Genomic DNA, 22,549 nt, shown 5'->3' on the forward strand with positions numbered 1-22,549 from the left:
CATATCGTCATCATTCATCCTCATGCTGAACCCACCACAAAATAAGCGAAACAATGAATTCCCTTGTCTTCTGACCAAGCTGGTGACTACAGCTACAGATACAAATAAACATAACAAAAGGTGATGTCATTCAAAAAGCATTCTGGGTAGCAGTTCCACTAAGCTTCACTTTGCTAAGAGTGGTGCATAGAGACAAATATCTGACATGTCAGGCTAGTGAGTTTATTGGAGAGAAAAAAAATGAATTATGTTTTTAATCATTTCTCTGAAGCTCAGAGCTCTGGAAAGCCTAGCCAGCCTATTGTCTGAATGTTGGAGCAGGGTGATGTTATATCAGGCACCATGTCAAATCCTGCACTAACCACAAAGACATTGTCCCACTTCACGCAGTTTCAAGGTTAGGGTGTGACATATCTGACAGTATTTGGGGCAGGGTATAAAGGACTTTGTAAATGATGTAAAATGCAATGCCAGTGTATTATTTAGCACTGAATCTTGGCCAAGGCAAATTTCTGTAATGGGTAGGGAAATGTGCTGTCATGTTTGTATAATATTATATTACTTGTATATTAAAATCTATCACAAATTGTGGGATGGTGGGGGAATTTAATGTCTAAGACTGCTTAGAATTATGATTGTGTCTAATGACACTTTTTAAATTAATTTTAAATTAAAATTGTAGTTTGTCTAAGAAATGAACAAGCACATCCAGATAAATAAGGGTCTTCACTTATTTATCTGTATAATTAGACAATCTGATAATGCACATAGAAATATATTGCAGCTGGGATGTCTTTAGAGTGCTGGTCTACAGTCAATGAGGTTCTTATTTAGTGGATCGTTTGGTGTACTGTCCAAGATAGATGACGTCAACCAATAATAGCTTTGTTTTGAGAACACTGAATTTTAATTTTGAAGACATCTGTCTTACCTTCCGTGCTCCATGAAAGTGCTGATGAAAGAGAGGTATGCAGTCATAGTCAGTCTAAAAACACTGTTGAGGGAATAAATGTGAAAATGTTCTCATGATTCCTTTCCTGGTGTGATTGTAACTCTTAAATGCTTCCATGAGGAAATGTTTAATCTATTGAGAGAAATAGAGGGATTTTTGTTTTCTTTCAATTGATTATGTAGAGTATACGTTTATAAAACTGGGTAGGACCTACTTTGTCCCTAGGAAAGCTTAAATTCTTAGCAGCTTGGATTCAACAAGATGTTGGAGACATTCCTTTCCAATTCTAGACTGTTCTATCCAAGACCCAGACCTGGAGCGATACCAGTAACAGATCCCCTAAAGCTAGACTAAGGTCTGTCCAAGAACCAGGCACTAATTTAATAAACTGAAATTAAGAACATTTATTTTTTACAGTGGCAACGCATCCATTCTTGCAAATTCTTAAACATACTGGGCAGAGATTGAGGTTGAGGTCATTCCCAGAGATAAGAAACATCTAAAATGAGATCACTTTAACATCTCAAATGTTTCTCCTAAACAGAAATAAGGTTACATGAACATCAAATGGAGATGTATGCTTAAGTTTCCTGTTTCTCACATTTTCTCCTGAGAAAAATACTCTTAACACTCTCACGTCTATCTTCTCTTAAAGGGTTGTTTCACCCAAAAATGAAAATTAGCCAATAATTTACTCACCCTCAAGCCATCTTACGTAATAAATACTTTGTTTTTTTCCCTTGTTTTTTTCCCTTTTTTTTTTTTTTGATGAACACAACTGGAATTATATTAAAATATATCCTGGTTCTTCCAAACTTTATAATGGGAGTGAATAGAGTCCGAATTTTTGAAGCCCAAACAAGTGCATCCATCCATCGTAAAAGTAATACGTATGGCTCCAGGGGATTAATAAAATTGAAGCAATGCGTTTTTGTAAGAAAACTTTCCATATTTATAACTTAACTATCAGTAGTGTAAAGTAACGAATTACAAATACTCTCGTTACTGTAATTGAGTCGTTAAAGTAGTTTAAAAACAGTGTACTTTTACTTTTACTTGAGGACATTTTAAGTGATGTATCGGTACTTTTACTGCGCTATTTTTCCTAAACCTGCCGTCGCTACATTATGTTTATTTCTTTTTCCTGTCAACGTGATTGGCTAAGACAAATAATCCGTCCTGTGTCTTCGACTCCCTTCAAATCAACCATAGCGACCAGTCTAGATTGAGGCACACGCGCTTTATGAAAGGGGGTAAGTGCTGGCTACTGTATGATGACTAAAATCATCAAATCGCCTTAAACAATTACTACAAATAGACCGCAGAATATTACATTTTCTAATACATGCATAAATGGTACAGATTCTGTTAGTGCTGCACAAGCTTGCGGTGCCATTTGCTGGAAACTCTTAATTTAGCTCGATTGTTTGCCAGGCTTCAAAGTGCATTAGGTATTAACCGATCTGCACTGCTAGATCTTTGTCCCTTAAGTCGATTTCGTTTAACATGTAAACGCATTAAACCGGCTTTCTGTCAACATATTGAAGTGCATATTTTAATGTAATGTGTTCTCAGATAGCGATATAAAATGGTAAGCCATGTATATAGCTAATGACTAGTATAAAACATCAGAATTATATTTAAATCAGGTTTATTTTTTTAATTCCAAGCAAAAATAATCAGTGGTAAAAACTGTGAGTTACTCTACTCTGATTTCTATTATTTTTTATAGAGAAAACGCTCATTGAAATTAAAGCAGTACAACAAATTCGTATTGAAAAGAAACTTTTCTTTGAAAAGAAAAGAAAAATTATTTAAAAAATGTTTACGTAAAATTGTTAATGTACAACTGCCACGCCATCACAATCATCAGTCACTGCCACGCCCACTCGTTCCCCATCACCATCATTCTGAACACCTGGGCACCATCACCAGTCAACACTATATCAACCCGGCTCACCTTCACTCCCATTGTCTGGTCTTGCACCGATCCTATCGTTGACTACCTGTCCTGCCTAGAAGCCTTCACCTGTACCCATATTCGTCTTTGTCATCATCATCGTCGTCGTCGTCCTCGTCGTCGTCGTCATCTTTGTCTTCACCTTCGTCGTCTTCACCATCATCGTCCTTCATCTGAGTGTCACCATCTCCCTAAGGATCACCTGTGTCTGAAACTTCTGATAAATAAACTTGCACTTGCACTAATCCCTCTGTGTCCTTGTCTGTGTCTGACAGAAGACCAGACCTAATGTAGAGCTCTTCGGACACAGGCGGGGTCCGCACCGCAGACCACTTCACCATGCTGGTTCACGCTGTACGATCCTCACTGGTTCACGACACTCCCTCCAACGCTACCCATGCTAGCGTATCATCACCGACACCCGCTACTTCGTCAGCTGCCTGCGTCAGTCCCATGGCCCGACCAGCGACCTACAGCGGTGCGGCGGAGGATTGCAGCAGGTTTCTCTTGTAATATTTCCTGTATATGGAAGCAAATTCCCATCTGTTCCACAACGAGAGAGACCGGGTGGCGTTTATCATCTCACTACTCTCAGGCCGAGCCCTACAGTGGGCACAGTCGCTATGGGAAAAGAATGCTCCCGTCACTGGCTCCACCACAGCCTTCTGTACTCATCTAAAAGAGGTATTTGGTCAACACACTGCCGAATTATCTGTCCATGATCAACTGTTTTCTATTCGCCAAGGCAAACGAGAGACAACGAGTTCCTATGCACTGCGTTTCCACACGCTGGCCTGTATGAGCGGATGGAATGAATCAGCCCTTGTCACCGCCCTCCGCCACAGCCTCCTCGCTGACGTCAAGCGACTTATTGTGGTCTACGAGGACGCCATGGGCTTGAACCATCCCCGTGTCTCAACGATTATCTGCCTTTGGCCTCTCCTCACCCACTGCCGAGTCTCCGCCCGATTAAAAATCTGTCGCACCTCCAGCACCTGAACCCATGCAGAACGACTCATACCATCTAACCACCACCGAACGCCAATGCAGAATCTCACTACATCTGTGCCTGTATTGTGGGGGAGATGGACATGGCATGATGACCTGCCCCGTGCAACCTACTCGGCCAGCGATAAGTACCATCCAGTTACCTCCTTTAACGGCAAACCTTACCAAGACGATAGTATTCTTGTAATTCTCACTCATCTGTTGCAGCACAAGCCCTCACTGACTGCGGGTCGTTGGGAAACTTCATCAGTCAGCAAACCCTCGAAAAGCTAACTGCCCAACGTCAACGTTGTCCCGTTGACCTCAGAATCACCACCATTCAGGGAAAACCGCAGGGCCGAGGTCGTGTCCGCCATTTCTCCCCCACATTTACACTAGGCGTTGGTCATCTGCATGAGGAAACCATCATGTTCATGGTGCTGGAGGAGTCAACCGCGGACATCATCCTGGGACACCCCTGGCTTACATTACACCAGCCGCATATCCACTGCTCCACCGGAGAGATCTTGCAATGGGGTGAGAACCTGTCCAGTCCACCTCAGTAGAGAGTCCTGAAACTCCAGTCAACGTGGCCATTCCCTCAGCTTACAGGGCGTTCCAGGATGTCTTCAGTAAGCGGTTGGCTACAAAACTACCACCCCATCGGCCATGGGACTGCGCCATCGACCTCCTGCCTGGGGCTACTTTACCGAAGGGCCGTGTCTATCCTCTGTCCATCCCGGAACAGAAGGCCATGGAGGAGTATGTGCACGAAGTGCTACAACAAGGGTTCATCCGTCCATCGACCTCCCCTGCCGCTTTCAGCTTTTTCTTCGTGGCCATAAAGGACGGAGGCTTGCGGCCATGTATTGACTACAGTCACCTTAATCCTCTTAATTCAACCATATAATAATCAAATTATTAAGGATTGAAGCAAACCATCATCACTTAGCCCTTCAGCAAAGAATGCTCCAGGCTTACTGATCCTGTAATGAGACTTCACTTTGCATCCGGTAGGAAACTACTTCTAAGAACTGCCCTATGCACATAAAATGCATAGTACTATTCTCTTAGTATCAAAATAGTTTAGCTTAACTCTAACTATAACTAATTTCATGATCAGTGTTTTGGTTTTACTTTCTTTAGTACCATTGATGTAGTATCATTCATCTGAACTAATCATCAAGCTCCTTTGATATAGTTCACATCTGTCTTCACCTGATGTGACTCTAGTTAACTCCAAATAAATCTCAGCTGTTCTTGTAAAACATTTCTGACATGCTACTACAAGAGCCATGGGCCACAAAGAGCTTACAAAGCACCAGTGGGATCTCATTGTTAAAATGTGTTGTTCAGGGGAGGGCTACAAACACATCACATCACAAGGCATTTGATGTTCCAGGGAATACAGTAAAGACAGTCATCAACAAGTGGAGATGGTATGGCACAACAGTAACATTATCAAGAACAGGTCATCACTACAAAATCAATGGGAAGACAAAGAGAAAATTGGTTTAGGGAGGCCGCCAAGAGGCCAACAGCAATAGAGTTTCAGCTCTTTCTGGTTGCTCGTACAGTGTGTGCCCAGCTTTACCCTACTATATTACATAATAGCATTGCCATATAACCATTTAACCATCAGTTCTAAGTTTCAGTGAAGGACATTTTAAATATCTGAAGAACTCTTTTCCACTATAAAGAACCTTGTGTACAATGAAACAATTCCATGGATGTTAACGGTTCTTCATAGAACTATAGATGCCAATAAAAAAACTTTATTTTTAAAGGTTTAAAGTCTAACCAATGATACACCTACTACACAATTCCTTCCACTAATAAATACCAGCTTTAAAAGCAATCACTTTTTCCATCATATGTCAGTAGTACTCAGTGGATTTTGTCAGTAAAACTTAAGTTTTTTGATTGCTTCTTGATATAAAGGACATTTCCCTTGGCTTTTCAAACGTGCAGAAATGTGCCTGTTAAACTGTGCTAGCTTGAGCCACTTTTCCACATCATCTTCAGAATCAATAAAGTCCTAGGTTGCACAGGCCAACAGCTGTTCTGATGAATTAAAGGATGTTATAAAATATTATTGTGGTCATTATTATCTGTGGTCCTCTCATAAGAGGTCAAAACGGCAAAATACCAAAAGTAAAATTCCCAAATTACCTTTTGATTCTAAATGAATATTTTCTATAATACGGAGTGAGGCAATATACAATGAGCAAAGGATGTATAAGAAAAGAACTCACTGCTTAGATCAGGGGTTTTCAACCTGGGGTCCTGGGTTATAAGGGGTCCCCAGAAAATTTCAGAGAATAAAAAGACAAAGCAAAAATGGATAGTCTACTGAACATTCTCACTGTTTCATTTCTAAATGTTTATCTCCTTTTTTGCCATGTACATACTTTCCAGAATTGTATATATTTGCTTTGTATCATTCTAGTTTTTCTCTATATAGTCCTCTTTATCTCCCTCACTGGGGTAGTAAGACAGTATTCTTAACACAGTACATAAGCTCATGCTTACATACATTTTTTTGTGAAAGATGCTCATAGATATAAGTTTTAATTAAAATTGTTTATGGTTTTATGAAAATGTTTTCAGGTTTATATATCCAGCATTAAGTATAGCCAAATTACGTTTGGAAACAGTATGTTGTATTTATAATGTCACACTTGCTATTTATCTAACAGTTTAAATGTTTGTTTGTTTTTTCATATAAAACAAATATATTGATGGATTTTAGGAAGAGGCTTCCTCATTAAGGTGCATCATATTTTGGGTCCATGGCATCATAAAGTTTGAAATCCTCTGGCTTAGATGAGCCAACAAAAGTTTTTGATTTCACATTTTTTTACAGTGCGGTGTGCACTGTACACTGATGACAGATTTATAGACTGGTCAAGTGTTTTCTAGTGTTGTTTAGACGTTAGCAGACTGTTACAATGAACGCTTCTGAGAAAGAGAGAAAAGCTGGATTTGCCAGTCGGCAAGGATCATGGCATCATGTTTTAATAAATAAAAAAGCAAATAGCTTGTGTATTAGACCTTGCCAACAAATTCCTTGAACAACCGTATTTTCCGCTTTGTTTTAAGAGTTATGTCTCTCAAATATTCAGCACTTATTAACTCTACATGGATAGAAACTCTGATCAAAGTCAACACACAGTTTCCGCTAACATTTAAGTGATCCTCCACTTCGTTGAGAGTAAGAACCCATATAAACCTTTTTAAAGGTAAGGGTGTTAACAAAAAGTGATATTATTTTCTGTCATTAAGTTTACTCCTATGTGTTTCATATGCTGCATACTCCCTTTTGTTTTCCTTGAAAAAAGATCACACAAACATATTTAAGTAAATAACCAGTCACCATGACCACTAGACACTGTGGTACACTGACAGATGGTTATCCTGGCAAAATTAAGGCGACACAAAGGACAGAGCACTTTACCAACTGCCAATTTATTAGAATAGCATACATTTCTTAGCAGATTTAGCAGAGGATGAAGATAGACTGAGTAGGGTTGGTAATGTAGTGGGAAAGCCTTCCCTAATAATTAGATGTGGGTCGTAAGCCAATTATCTGTCACTAAAAGGCGCTAGATATGTGCCTTAGAGTTACGTCACTGTGACTGTCACTAACGCGTTGCCCAGCACCATGAACATGATGGTTTCCTCATGCAGATGACCAACGCCTAGTGTAAATGTGGGGGAGAATTTGTGGCATTTGTTTTGTTGATTTCAATTTGTCAACCCTTTTGTTTTGGATTTATGTTCTTGTTTTTGCGATTTTGTTTTCATTCGATTTAATTGCTATTGAAAGATTATAGTGGTGACACTGTTTTTGTTTTACATCATTCCTCTCTCTTTGTATTTTCATTTAACTTTACTCCTTGTCAATCCAGCAATACAGTTTCCTCTCTCTTTAATATTTCTGTATATGATTGTGACATTTTTATCCAGTTTGTTTTGTGTTACAGGGTCTGGGTGCCAAAGGCAGGGAGGCCGGCTCTATTTCTTTCTAACGGTGGTGGTGCTTTATTCACTGTGTGCTCTGTACATCGGTACCCATGTTTCGGAGCGTCTGATTGGGTGAACGAACTTGTGTCCTTTGACATTATTTTCCTTGGGTGAAATTCCCAGGGTGGCGTAGTGCGTTTATAAATTTATTTAAATCCACCTGAGAGTTGCTACAGTAATAAAATGTCTCACAGAGGATTTTTCATAACTCAGAGAGTGAGAGTTACAGTCATCATCCTTCTGCAAGCTGCTCTGGTGCAATGACGCTCCATGATGCTCTTCCAAGTTCCAGAGTTGTCATAAAGGGGAAATCCCACACCAGCTACTGCTTCCAAACTGACCTTGATTAGATTTTCAGACGTAATGAAAAACCTTTGGGTCAAGCTGAAGGTGGAACAGTATGTGATTTTTTTTCCCTTTTAATAGATTCAGCACCCCTTATGTCAAGGTTGTAACCATATTTTAAACACACTGTAAAACCCAAAAAGTTAAGCTAACTAATTTATTTGTGGAAACTGATTACCTCAATTCTATTCAGTTTAAAATACTTTGTAAAAAAAATGTAGTTATGAGTACTCTTAACTTATCTTAATCAAGTCCACTAAACCAAGGATATTTCTTAATATACAATTAAACTTTACACTGCAATGAAATACTTTTTACAGCTAAAACTATATTGAGTAAAACCACTCAAATTACAAACTTTAAATGAACTCAGCGCTTGCAGTTACTGCCAGCTCACAATAGCACAAAGTCAAACCCAATAAGTTAAGCTAACTCGTTACATTTGAGGAAACTTATAGCCTCAACTAATTTAAGTTTAAAAAACAATAGTTTTGAGTACTCTAAGCTTGTTTCAGTTGAGTTCACTACTAGAAGAATATTTGTAATGATTCTTAATATATGTTGCTGTTAAGTAATAAAGTGATTAATCAAGTGATGACTGAACATTAATGATGAGCATCTGATGATAATGAGACTGAAGGATAGAGAAACTTCAACTGACTTCAGCCACAGCCTTAGATTAATTCAACTGATAAATGAAGATCTCAGCAGAGGAGGATTTTAAAACTCCACAAACAGCATTACCAGCTTCATGCATTACTAACCAGACTGACTCTATTCCTGTCATTTGTGTTTAAATGAATATTTTAGTTTTGTTTGAAGTCACCATGAAAACTTCAGTTCAGTGTTTGCTTTAGTTGGGCTATTGAACCTTAAACCTTTAACATTAGTTTTTCTCTGGCTGTTTTAATTGTGCATATAACACAATTGTTCCCTATCATGGGAACTCGAGCTGCGTCACCACTTTGGGAACACCTCTGTGTGATTGCGTCGTGAAGCACGTATGCCATCAGTCCAATAGGAAGACGGAACGTCATAGGTAGGTGAAGTCACAGACTCGAAAACTATAAAGCACACCGACAAACACACATCGTTAGCTTTTGTTGTCTTAAACAAGCGCTTTGTGTCATGTATCTGTCCTGGGTGGGCTGATATCTGTTTGTGTCTGAGTTCAGACCCCTGTTTCATAAGTTTGCATTCACACTGATATTAGAGGAAGGAGATTATGGTGAGCGAATGATCGTACAAAGAGTGTGTTCCTATCTTTTTCTCGCTACATCACGGACGGTGATACAGACTCTATGTGCATTGTTTGTTTGGGTGATAAGCACGCCCAGTTGGCACTTGAGGGTGCCGGCTGTGAGCATTATGAGGCTCTGCCTCTCCGTGTGCTGCGATCCCACCGGACGCACTTTGAGGAGAGCGACTCGCATTCCCCGCGGCAAGGGCTCTGCTGCTGCTGAGGCATGGCGGCAGCTCAGATGGCGGGGTTTGTGACGGGCCAGCCCTTTCTCAGCCTTCACCCGCCGGATCCAGTGCCGCTTCTCTGGGTTCAGGAGCATCATGATGCTTTCTCCCCACGCGCTCTGCTCAGCCTCAGACTCTGGTCTATAGTAACACAAGCACTGTTTGTACTGTCGGTGTACTGTTTGGTGTACTGTTTGGTGCGAGGCATGCATTCAAAACCCAGGGTGTTTCTGCTTCGCGCCTGTGGTCTTTCAGAGGCATTTTTTGTTACGAGCTCCTCGCACAGGGCACAACAAAAATAGAGTGCCGCCATCCGCACACCCCGCAGAAAGAGTGGGCTGATGGTCGGTGCTCTCAGGCGCAGCCTTCTAAGGGTAAAACTGATCTAAGGATAGTTATTATTTCAAGGAAGGCTGCATCGAAGAGGTCCTTATGCTATGGCATTCAGGGCTGTGATGGTACCTGCCTGTCCTCGGTGCCCTCACAGGGTCAATCCACCAACCCCGCCTGAGCACCGGGCAGCCTCGAGATCTATGTCTCCCATAGTAGATTTTCTGGCTTAATCTGCTGAATATATCTGGGCGGCAGTGGCTCAGTGGTTCATGTAGGTTGTCTACAAACCAGAAGGTTGGTGGTTCAATCCCCGGTTCCACCTGACCAAGTGTCGAAGTGTCCATGAGCAAGACACCTAACCCCAGCTGCTCCCGACGAGCTGATGGCGCCTTACATGGCTGACATCGCCGTCGGTGTATGAATGGGTGAATGTGAGGCAAAAATGTAAAGCGCTTTGGATAAAAGCGCTATATACATGCAGTCCATCTCAGTGGGTCCTACAGTTTATAAGAAGGGTACACCATTCAGTTTCAATATCGTCCACCCAGTTTCAACGGGGTTCTGCCCACGGTGGTTGGCCCTGAGCAAGCTCTGTTTATGTCTCAAGAAGTACAGACTCTGCTGCAGAAAGGGGCTATAGATAGGGTTTTCCCGCCCGGCAGGAAGTCAGGCCGGTACTTCATCGTGCCAGAGAAGGATGGAGGGTTGCGCCCAATCTTAGATCTTTGCGTTCTGAACCGCTGTGTAGCAAAGCTCAAGTTCAGGATGCTTTTACTCAAACAGATTGTGTCTCAGATCAGGTCCAAGGACTGGTTTATAATAATAATAATAATAATAATGCATTTTATTTAACAGCGCCTTTCAAAACACCCAAGGTCACTTTACAGAAAATGAGAGTCTTGATGGGCCAGATGGATGGGCCCGTGGCTGGATTGGTAAAGGGCAGAGAGCTCCAGTCCGACTTAGACGCCAGCAAGGTTGAGTTGGAGTACTGGTTATAATAATAATAATAATAATAATAATAATAATAATAATGCATTTTATTTAACAGCGCCTTTCAAAACACCCAAGGTCACTTTACAGGGAAAAACAGCAATAACAATATAAATACATAAATCAACACACTTAAAACACACATGCATCATAGAGACAGAAAAATAAGTAGTAAATCATAAAAAAAGCCTGAGTAAAAAGGTAGGTCTTAAGACGAGATTTAAAAGTATGCAGACTGTCAATATTACGGATATCGAGAGGGAGAGAGTTCCACAAGCGAGGGGCCGCATGGCTAAAAGTTCTAGCTCCCATGGTCTTTAAGCGTATACGTGGTAAGACAAGAGAGAGTGATAGTGAGGATCGTAAAGTGCGTGAAGGAGTGTAAATATGAAGAAGATCAGTAAGATAGGGAGGAGCTAGACTGTGAAGTGCCTTGAATGTGAGAAGCAGGATTTTGAAGTCAATTCTATATTTCACTGGAAGCCAGTGAAGTTGCTGGAGAGTTGGTGAAATGTGCATGGTAGAAGGAGTTCTAGTAAGAACACGAGCCGCAGAGTTCTGAACCAACTGAAGTTTGTGGAGAAGTTTGGAAGGAAGACCAGTAAGAAGAGCATTGCAGTAATCAATACGTGAGGTAACTAGTGCATTAATGAGAATTGCAGTGTTGTTCATTGAAAGGGATAGACGAAGGCGTTTTTTTACACTTGAAAAACTGAGCAGCAGTAGTTATAACCTATGTTACTAGCAAGTATTTGTTGGTGAATATTTTTAATCTTAGACTCAAAAAAGTCATAAAATTGTCACATAGTGTGGTAGAATACATGTCTAATGGCAGAGAATCCGGTGGTCGTAAGATATTTTTTACCACAGAAAAAAGAGATCTTGATTTTGTTTCTCTGGCTCCAATTAAAATAGAGTAATAATCAGATTTAGCTTTAGACAGTGCATCCTTATAAAGTTGGACATGTTCAGAAAGCATTTGTTTATGTATAGTGAGACCAGATTTGGCATACAGACGCTCTAACCTACGACCTTTAGTTTTAAGTTGACGAAGTTCTGGGGTAAACCATGGAGCAGAATGAATGAAAGAGACAGTCCGGGTTTTCACAGGTGCATAATCATCCAAAATCTTAGTTAGTCCATTGTTATAATAAGAAACCAGTACATCAGCATCAGTAAAATCAGCTTTGCTGGAAAAGATGGCAAGTTCATCAGAGAAAGAAGACACATCAATGTTCTTAATGTTCCGAAATTGGATAGAACGACACAGATTTACCTTAAAAACTGTCAGTTGGATGCAGAAAGACACAAGTAGATGGTCTGATATGGACAAGTCGAAAACAGAGCAATTATACGGAATAATGCCAGAAAAGCAAATTAGATCAAGGATATGCCCTTTAGAATGGGTGGGCAAGTTAGTGAATTGCAGCATACCAAAACTATCCAGACAGGATAGAAAATCACTTGTACTTGTGTTGGTGACTTCATCTATATGAATGTTAAAGTCCCCCAGCATGATAACATTCGGAGACATGGGACATATGTAAGTCAGAAGCTCAGAAAGTTCAGTTAAAAAGAAGGGATTGCTCTTAGGGGGGCGGTAGATAGACATGAGAATGGTAGGAATAGCCCCATTGATTTTTAGGGCAATCGATTCAAATGAAGAATATGTAGGCACAATTAGCTGGGATACTTTCCATTTCTCTTTATGAAGTATTGCCAAACCCCCTCCCCGTCCAGTAGCGCGGGATTTACAAATAAAGGCATAACCCGGAGGAACAGACTGGTTAAGATGGAGAAAATCATCCTGTTTCTGCCAAGTCTCAGTTAAACAGAGGAAATCAAACTTACGGTCAGACAGCATATCATGCACCAGAGGTCCTTTATTGGAGAGTGATCGTACGTTGAGTAATCCAAAGGAGAGATTGTTTTTTCCAGTATCGTTGCCAACCGATCTGGCCAAATTGGTTAGTACACCATGATCAACAGTGCGTGTAGACCTCCTTGCTGGACGTGGATTCGACGACCAGAATGACCGTATTGAGCACGAGTCGACGTGGTTGATACGCAACATCTGGATGGAAATGTAAAGCTGACGGGAGTTCAAAAGGACGGGAGCGGAGCTGGAGAAGTTCCGCCGCAGAATATTGAAGGATCAACACTGCAGGGTGGTATATTGCAGAGAGGATGACCCAGACGTAGTTAATCCATACAAGCAGTCCGATGATCTTCATAGTTGCTTCCCGCGCCAAAGGCACCTCGAGTGAAGAATCAGAGGTCAGTAACCGGCAGGCAAACCGCCAGCCACGAGAAGTATCACACAGATCAGCTAAAAATAGCGTGCGGTGGTCCGAACTCGCTGTAGTCAGCGTAACAGGCAGATCACAGATAGATGATGGCTATAAAACAGCTTAAAACATCAAATATCCAGGAGCAGCGGCAGCAGGTAGCGCCAGCGTTCACCCCGGATATGACGCGAGGTTTGTCGTGATAGATATCAAAGATGCATATTTGCATGTCTCCTCCCAGAACAGGAAATACATGAGGTTTGCTTTTCGGGGGAGAAGCTTACCAATATCAGGTGCTTCCCTTTTGGTCTAGCACTTTCACCACGAACGTTTACCGGAGTGTGGACACAGCGTTAGCCCCTTGCATGCAAGGGATTCACATTCTCATTATATCGACGACTGGCTGATTCTAGCAGAGACAGCTCGTCACACGGTTCAACATCGAGATGTTGTTCTCGCGCACATGAGGGAGTTTGGGCTGAGGCTCAACTCCAAGAAGAGCATTCTTTCTCCAGTGCAGAGATTAACGTATCAAGGCATGACTTGGGATTCGGTCTCTATGCAGGCCCGTTTTTCAGAGCTTCGCATAGGGTCGACCGGCTCGGCCTTAAAATGGGTGAAACTAGACCAGTCACTCACAGTTAAACAGCTTCAGAAGCTGTTAGGTCTCATGGCAGCAACGTCCAATATCATTCTGTGCGGCATGTTGTACATGAGACCGCTAAAGTGGTGACTCAAAACCAAGGGTTTTTCCCCGAGGGGAATCCTTTCCATGTGATCAATGTTATGCGGTGGTGTCGCCGCTCCTTGGTAATGTGGAGGGACCCTTGCTTTCTAGCCCAAGGCCTGTGGTGGAGCTCCTTTGGGAGAGATTTGGCAGGGCTCAAGTGGACCTGTTTGCCACTCACGAGAATATGCATTGTCGTCTGTGGTTCTCCCTAGTGCCTCCAGCTCCTCTCGGACTGGACACCATGGTACAGGAGTGGCCGAGGCTGCCTCTGTATTCATTTCTCCCGATTGCTCTGCTTCCGGGAGTTCTAGAGAGAGTGCAACTTGCCGGGGCCTGTCTTCTGTTAGTAGCCCCGTTCTTGCCGGGCCGAGTATGGTTCTCGGACCTTGTGTCTCTCGTGACGGCTCTCCCCTGGAGATTCTGATCAGGAGGGAACTTCTCTCTCAGGTGGGGGGTGTCTTCATACACCCTCGTGGAGTTGTGGAAACTGTGGGCTTGGCCTCTGAGGGGGCCCCAGCTCATAAATTCTGGTCTCTCAACCGAGGCTGTTGTGACCATTCTACACTCTAGAGCTCCCTCCACGAGGACACACTAAAGTGGAGGCTCTTCACTTTATGGTGCAGAGATCACCTGTGGGATCCAGTTAACTGCCCTGCGAGCGCGGTGCTGGATTTCCTGGAGGGGAGATTCTCCGCTGGGCTAGCTCCCTCCACATTATAGGTGTACGTGGTGGCCTCAGGTGCTTACCATACTCCTTTGGGTGGTGTTTCTTGGGGCGACACCTTCTGGTTAATCATTTCCTTCGTGGCACTTTGAGGCTAAGGCCTCTAGAATGCACTCTTGGATCTCTTGGTCCTTCAGGGTCTTTCCGAGACTCCCTTTGAGCCGCTCGAGGAAGTTTAAGAGAAGTTTTGTTCTAAAGACTATGTTTCTTCATGCTATTTTCTCCCTAAAAGAATAGGAGACTTACCAGCTCTCTCGTGGCACCGTCTTGTTTGGAATTTTCTCATTTTTATTTAGTAAATATAACTTTTAGGATTTACAGTGCACTGGGGCATGTACCCTGGTCTAGGGTGAAGGGACACCATTATCAAAATCCAGGCACAAAGGGTAAATGGACTGCATTTATATAGCACTTTTATCCAAAGCGCTTTACATTTTTGCCTCACATTCACCCATTCATACACCGACGGCGGTGTCGGCCATGTAAGGCGCCATCCAGCTCATCGGGAGCAGCTGGGGTTAGGTGTCTTGCTAAAGGACACTTTGACACTTGGTCAGGTGAAACCGGGTATTGAACCACCAACCTTCTGGTTTGTAAACAACCGACATGAACCACTGAGCCACTGCCGCCCCTGCCGCCAAAGGGGCAACCGAAAGAGCAGTGAATCACTGAAGAGCAACCTGCAGTGATTTCCTCTTGCAGGAACTGGGTCCATCTGACGACCACTGCATCAAGAAGAGAAAACTCTTAGGGCATACAATTTCCTTGTGGATGGAGCTCTGAAGTGAAGGATGGTCTCAACAACCACAGGGCCCGTCCACACGGAGACATGTATCACTGTATATGTATACATTTTTTTTTGTATTGGTGTTTCGTCCACATGGATCCTGCGTTTTGGGGGACTGAAATAGCTATTTTTGAAACCAGGTCCTAAAGTGGATAAATCTGAAAACAACACCCTTGCGGGTTTGTGTGTACAGCCAATTTGTTCATTTTGTAAAACGATGATGTCATCACATCATGTGTCGGCTGCATCACACGTAACAGCAACAACAATAATGGCGGACTACATGATTGTGTTCATGGTGCAGAAGCTACTAAGCTTACTAGCTTTATTACAGCAAAATCTATTGCTTCTATGCAATTGTGGTGAGCAACAAGCAATAATAGACAACACCATACGCCACATGCTCTTAGATCAACCGCGGAAGACAACCAGTAGTAGCCTGGCAAGCCAGACCCACATCAAGATGTTTGGTCTGGAAACTCACCATTGACAGGGCTCAATAAAAAGTTGTCTTTCAAATTCTCTCTGCACGCCGTGCACGCAATTGGATATTGATACAACCAACCAGAGCAACGAAGGTGAAGCAGAGCTCGTTGACAGATTAAACTTTCAACGTATCTGTAACGAAGTTCGTAGATGGGAAGGAAGGAGGCAGGAACCGGCGAACGTTTCACAACTTTAAAATACAAATAAATAAACAAAACGAAAGTAAAACCGCAGGCAGCCACTCATGGACGACTGCCCGCAAATACCCACAAAATAAAACGTGGGCAGCCCCTCACAGACGACTGCCCACAAACACATAATAACACGTAAAACAAAACTCAACATAAACTCCAGGCCTGGTCCTCTCTCGTCTTCCGCTGCCCTTGTTCCTCCATTTACGCTCCCGTCACATGGCCGCGAGACGAGACCAGTGTGCCATGCAGCTGGTACTCATTAACACTCATCACCGGCCCGCTCTCACTGTCCCTCGCCCCGTTGCTTGTCACACCACAGTATACTGTCGACAAAACTCAGAACACATCTTCCCTTATTAAGAATGATTTCAGTGCCATTCATTATTTTCTCAGAAAAAAGCTTAACTCCAAGTCTTCCAGAGTCGCGGTCAAAGCTGATTTGAAAGACCGCCATTCGCCAGTTTCTGTGTTTACTAGAAGCACACGCACGCGCAACTTGGCCGTCATTATTTTAAGCCCCGCCCACTCTATACACGATTTGATTGGCCCGACAAGAGTTTGGCATTTACAGGTCAGAAGTGAATTGAGAGTTGCTAGATGGCACTCGCAGTGTGTCTAGATTTCTAGGCTAAACCAGGAGAGAAACCAGGAGAACATTTTGGATAAGACCAGGTAGAACTAGCAGTTTGTGTGACAACTTTTTCAATGGCGTTGTTGTGGAAGATGAATGGAGGGAGAATTTCCGCATGTCCAAAGCATCTCTCGTCGCCCTGAGTGAGGAACTCAGTCCATAAATTGAAGAGTAAAGCACAAACATGAGGGCACCAATTACTACACTCAAAAGGGTTGCGTTAACTCTGTATTATTTGAGCAACGAGGGACGGCTAAGAAAGACTGCCAATGCCTTCAGCATGTCACGACAGGCTTTGTCTGTTGTTGTCAGGCAAACGTGCAAAGCGATCGCTGTCCACCTGGGTCCAAAGTACATCAAGTTGCCTTTTACGAAGTCCGAGGCCGAAGATCTGGTTTTGTGTTTCCATCGTGCTCATGGGATGCCACAGTGTTTGGGAGCAGTCGACCGCACACACATAGAAATCAAACAGCCGTCTGCCAACTCGATGGACTACATCAACAGGAAAGGCAAACATTCTCTCAATTCAATGTCCATGCAGTCTGTGGTTATAAGTAGAGATTTATGGATGTTGTGATAAAGTGGCCCGGAAGGGAACATGATGCACAGGTTTTTGCTAATTCAAAGCTCAACCTGTACTTTAAGACCAGATCCCTCCTCTGAAAAAACAGATTGGGGACAACGAGGAGAACATACCGATTTATCTTCTTGGTGACCCAGCCTACCCTCTGCTGCCTTACATGATGAAGGAATATGCAAACGGTGGCTCCACACCTCAAGAACAGTACTTTGGGCTAAGTTTGTGTAGGGCACGGATGGCCATTGAGTGTGCTTTTGGTCGTCTCAAAGACAGATTTGCTGCACTGAAAAGGCCTATGGACATCAACTTGCAGGACCTGCCCTTTGTCATTTACGCCTGCTTTGTTCTCCACAATTTTTTTGTAAAAAAAAAAAACTATAAGGAGACTGTGGCTGAACACACTGTGTTGGGAACAATGCAAGGTGATAAAGACTTTCAGCCTCCTACACAATGCAAAAACTATGACTGGCAGACTTGTGTCTGTGACATAAAGACATGCGTGTTCATCTCTTTACATTTATTCAATACAGGGAGTGCAGAATTATATTTGAGGATTAATTTTATTATTGAACAACAACCATATTCTCAATGAACACAAAATACTCATTAATATCAAAGCTGAATATTTATGGAAGTTTTAGTTTTTAGTTTTAGCTATTTTAGGGGGATATCTGTGTGTGCAGGTGACTATTACTGTGCATAATTATTAGGCAACTTAACAAAAAACAAATTTATACCAATTTCAATTATTTATTTTTACCAGTGAAACCAATATAACATCTCAACATTGACAAATATACATTTCTGACATTCAAAAACCAAACAGTGACCAATATAGCCCCCTTTCTTTGCAAGGACACTCAAAAGCCTGCCATCCATGGATTCTGTCAGTGTTTTGATCTGTTCACCATCAACATTGCATGCAGCAGCAACCACAGCCTCCCAGACACTGTTCAGAGAGGTGTACTGTTTTCCCTCCTTGTAAATCGCACATTTGATGATGGACCACAGGTTCTCAATGGGGTTCAGATCAGGTGAACAAGGAGGTCATATCATTAGATTTTCTTCTTTTATACCCTTTCTTGCCAGCCACGCCGTGGAGTACTTGGACGCGTGTGATGGAGCATTGTCCTGCATGAAAATCATGTTTTTCTTGAAGGATGCAGACTTCTTCCTGTACCACTGCTTGAAGAAGGTGTCTTCCAGAAACTGGCAGTAGGACTGGGAGTTGAGCTTGACTCCATCCTCAACCCGAAAAGGCCCCACAAGCTCATCTTTGATGATACCAGCCCAAACTCCATCCTCAACCCGAAAAGGGTTGTCATTAATGGCGTCATATCCGGGGTGAACGCTGGCGCTACCTGCTGCCGCTGCTCCTGGATATTTTGACTTTTAGTAGTTGTTTTATTGCTGTTTTAAGCTGTTTTATAGCCATCATCTATCTGTGATCTGCCTGTTACGCTGACTACAGCGAGTTCGGACCACCGCACGCTATTATCAGCTGATCTGTGTGATACTTCTCGTGGCTGCCGGTTTGCCTGCCGGTTACTGACCTCTGATTCTTCACTCGAGGTACCTTTGGCGCGGGAAGCAACTATGAAGATCATCGGACTGCTTGTATGGATTAACTATGTCTGGGTCATCCTCTCTGCAATATACCACCCTGCAGTGTTGATCCTTCAATATTCTGCGGCGGAACTTCTCCAGCTCCGCTCCCGTCCTTTTGAACTCCCGTCAGCTTTACATTTCCATCCAGATGTTGCGTATCAACCACGTCGACCGTACAGTCATCGTGGGTCTCGACGAAGCTACACCATCGATGACTCGTGCTCAATACGGTCATTCTGGTCGTCGAATCCACGTCCAGCAAGGAGGTCTACACGCACTGTTGATCATGGTGTACTAACCAATTTGGCCAGATCGGTTGGCAACGATACTGGAAAAAACAATCTCTCCTTTGGATTACTCAACGTACGATCACTCTCCAATAAAGGACCTCTTGTGCATGATATGCTGTCTGACCGTAAGTTTGATTTCCTCTGTTTAACTGAGACTTGGCAGAAACAGGATGATTTTCTCCATCTTAACCAGTCTGTTCCTCCGGGTTATGCCTTTATTTGTAAATCCCGCGCTACTGGACGGGGAGGGGGTTTGGCAATACTTCATAAAGAGAAATGGAAAGTATCCCAGCTAATTGTGCCTACATATTCTTCATTTGAATCGATTGCCCTAAAAATCAATGGGGCTATTCCTACCATTCTCATGTCTATCTACCGCCCCCCTAAGAGCAATCCCTTCTTTTTAACTGAACTTTCTGAGCTTCTGACTTACATATGTCCCATGTCTCCGAATGTTATCATGCTGGGGGACTTTAACATTCATATAGATGAAGTCACCAACACAAGTACAAGTGATTTTCTATCCTGTCTGGATAGTTTTGGTATGCTGCAATTCACTAACTTGCCCACCCATTCTAAAGGGCATATCCTTGATCTAATTTGCTGTTCTGGCATTATTCCGTATAATTGCTCTGTTTTCGACTTGTCCATATCAGACCATCTACTTGTGTCTTTCTGCATCCAACTGACAGTTTTTAAGGTAAATCTGTGTCGTTCTATCCAATTTCGGAACATTAAGAACATTGATGTGTCTTCTTTCTCTGATGAACTTGCCATCTTTTCCAGCAAAGCTGATTTTACTGATGCTGATGTACTGGTTTCTTATTATAACAATGGACTAACTAAGATTTTGGATGATTATGCACCTGTGAAAACCCGGACTGTCTCTTTCATTCATTCTGCTCCATGGTTTACCCCAGAACTTCGTCAACTTAAAACTAAAGGTCGTAGGTTAGAGCGTCTGTATGCCAAATCTGGTCTCACTGTACATAAACAAATGCTTTCTGAACATGTCCAACTTTATAAGGATGCACTGTCTAAAGCTAAATCTGATTATTACTCTATTTTAATTGGAGCCAGAGAAACAAATTCAAGATCTCTTTTTTCTGTGGTAAAAAATATCTTACGACCACCGGATTCTCTGCCATTAGACATGTATTCTACCACACTATGTGACAATTTTATGACTTTTTTTGAGTCTAAGATTAAAAATATTCACCAACAAATACTTGCTAGTAACATAGGTTATAACTACTGCTGCTCAGTTTTTCAAGTGTCCCCACACTCTGGTCTCTCTTCTTTTTTATTACCAACTGATGCGGAGATACTGCGTCTTATCCGGGAATCCAAGCCTACTACCTGTTGGCTTGATCCTCTGCCAACTCACTTAGTCAAAGCCTGTTTACCATCTTTATCTACATTAATTTCTAAAATTATCCATTGTTCACTTGCTTCTGGCTATGTACCCTCCTATTTCAAATCTGCTATTATTACTCCAATCCTTAAGAAACCAGGGGCGGATCCATCTAACCTAGATAATTACCGTCCGATTTCTAATTTGCCATTCATCTCTAAAATTCTGGAAAAATGTGTTGCAACACAGGTAAATGATCATCTGTCCAAAAATAACCTGTTTGAGCATTTTCAATCTGGCTTTCGTCCGCACCACAGTACAGAGACAGCTCTTGTCAAAATCACTAATGACTTGTTGTTGGCAGCTGACTCTGGTTTATTAACCATTCTTGTCCTTCTCGACCTGAGTGCGGCCTTCGACACCATCTCGCACAAAATACTCCTTGACAGGTTAGTTTCTATTGGGATCACTGGCACACCCCTGTCCTGGTTTATATCGTATCTCTCTGGCCGTACTCAGTTTGTCCAATTAAAGCACTTCCGATCAAGATCATCGACAGTCACTACTGGTGTTCCTCAGGGCTCTGTTTTGGGTCCGTTTTTATTCATTATCTATCTACTTCCACTTGGTCATATTTTCAGGAAATATGGCATTCACTTTCACTGCTATGCCGATGACACCCAGCTATACTTATCTTCCAAAACCTCTGACTTTTTTCCACCACCTCTCTTGTCCCGTTGTTTGGCTGAAATTAAAGACTGGCTCTCAGCTAACTTCCTTAAAGGGGGGGTGAAACACTCAGTTTCAGTCAGTGTCATGTCAATCTTGAGTACCTATAGAGTAGCATTGCATCCTGCATATCTCCGAAAAGTCTTTATTTTTTTAATAATTATATAAGAAAGATGCGCTGTTCCGAGTCTTTCCGAAAAAAGCCGAGCGGGTGGGGGCGTGTCGTGTGAGCGGAGCTAAATAATGACGTGTACAGCAGCGCTGTAGTGTTGAGTCGAGTCCGTCATCCCTAACAGCGGGAAAAAAACTTTATTCAAAATAAAAATATGGCTTTTAATCAGATACAGCCATACATCTATGATCCGGAATCAGACCCAGAGGCTGCAGTTGAACAGGAGCAGCAGCAAAAACGACTAGAGCAGGACGTCTGTATGTGGTAAGTTACAAGTTATACAATAACTATATAATATGCTTAGCGGCTTGTGTTATTTACATATTTATACTTGAATTATATCGTCGTATTTTTGTCTTTGAAGGTGTACATGTGGGAAGTGCAGTTGTGCACGTGTGTTTGTGTGTTTACGCGTGGTTTGTGTAGAGACATTTGAAGCAGTCTCACTCACCCTTCTAACGTTGGGACTGCTCCATCCTTCAGCATTAGGCGATTGGGAAAATGCGGCGTCAAGCTGGGCCTTGTTTATGAAACAGTCGGCACCGAAATGCAGCGAACAGATATAAACATTCGCGCAACTCAGTTGCTGATCCGGAAAAGCAAATTACATCCACTGTTGCCTTGACGCGGGGTTTTGGAGAATCTGTGCAAGACTGTCTTGGTCTGGCAACCAAAAACGCACTTTTTTGGTGACATTATGTGTAATTGTCACCTGTCCAGCAATCTACAAACCAGCGCTTTGATGGGCGTAGGCTGTTGCTTTCGCTCTCTCCCTCGCTCTCTCTCACGCGCTTCCGGTAGAATTGTCCGTAAGGCCCATACAAGGAAATTCCGCCCCCACTAACGTCAATGGGGACGCATGATCTCAAAAAACTTGCCGAAACTTATGACTAACCGGAAGTAGTATTTTTGA

General features: G+C 42.6%; 1 long non-coding RNA gene across 1 annotated transcript in view; it reads right to left on the reverse strand.

Moving 5' to 3' along the window:
- The window catches only part of LOC137084050 (uncharacterized), a 648,504-nt gene extending 626,332 nt beyond the window's left edge, over window positions 1-22,172 (reverse strand). Inside the window, exon 1 of the long non-coding RNA XR_010906687.1 lies at window positions 22,088-22,172. This is a non-coding gene — a long non-coding RNA (uncharacterized lncRNA). The remainder of the gene's footprint in view (window positions 1-22,087) is intronic.
- Window positions 22,173-22,549: the final 377 nt, after the last annotated feature.

This window comes from Pseudorasbora parva, chromosome 8, assembly GCF_024679245.1.
Source record: "Pseudorasbora parva isolate DD20220531a chromosome 8, ASM2467924v1, whole genome shotgun sequence".
In the NCBI taxonomy this organism is placed as follows: Eukaryota; Metazoa; Chordata; class Actinopteri; order Cypriniformes; family Gobionidae; genus Pseudorasbora; species Pseudorasbora parva.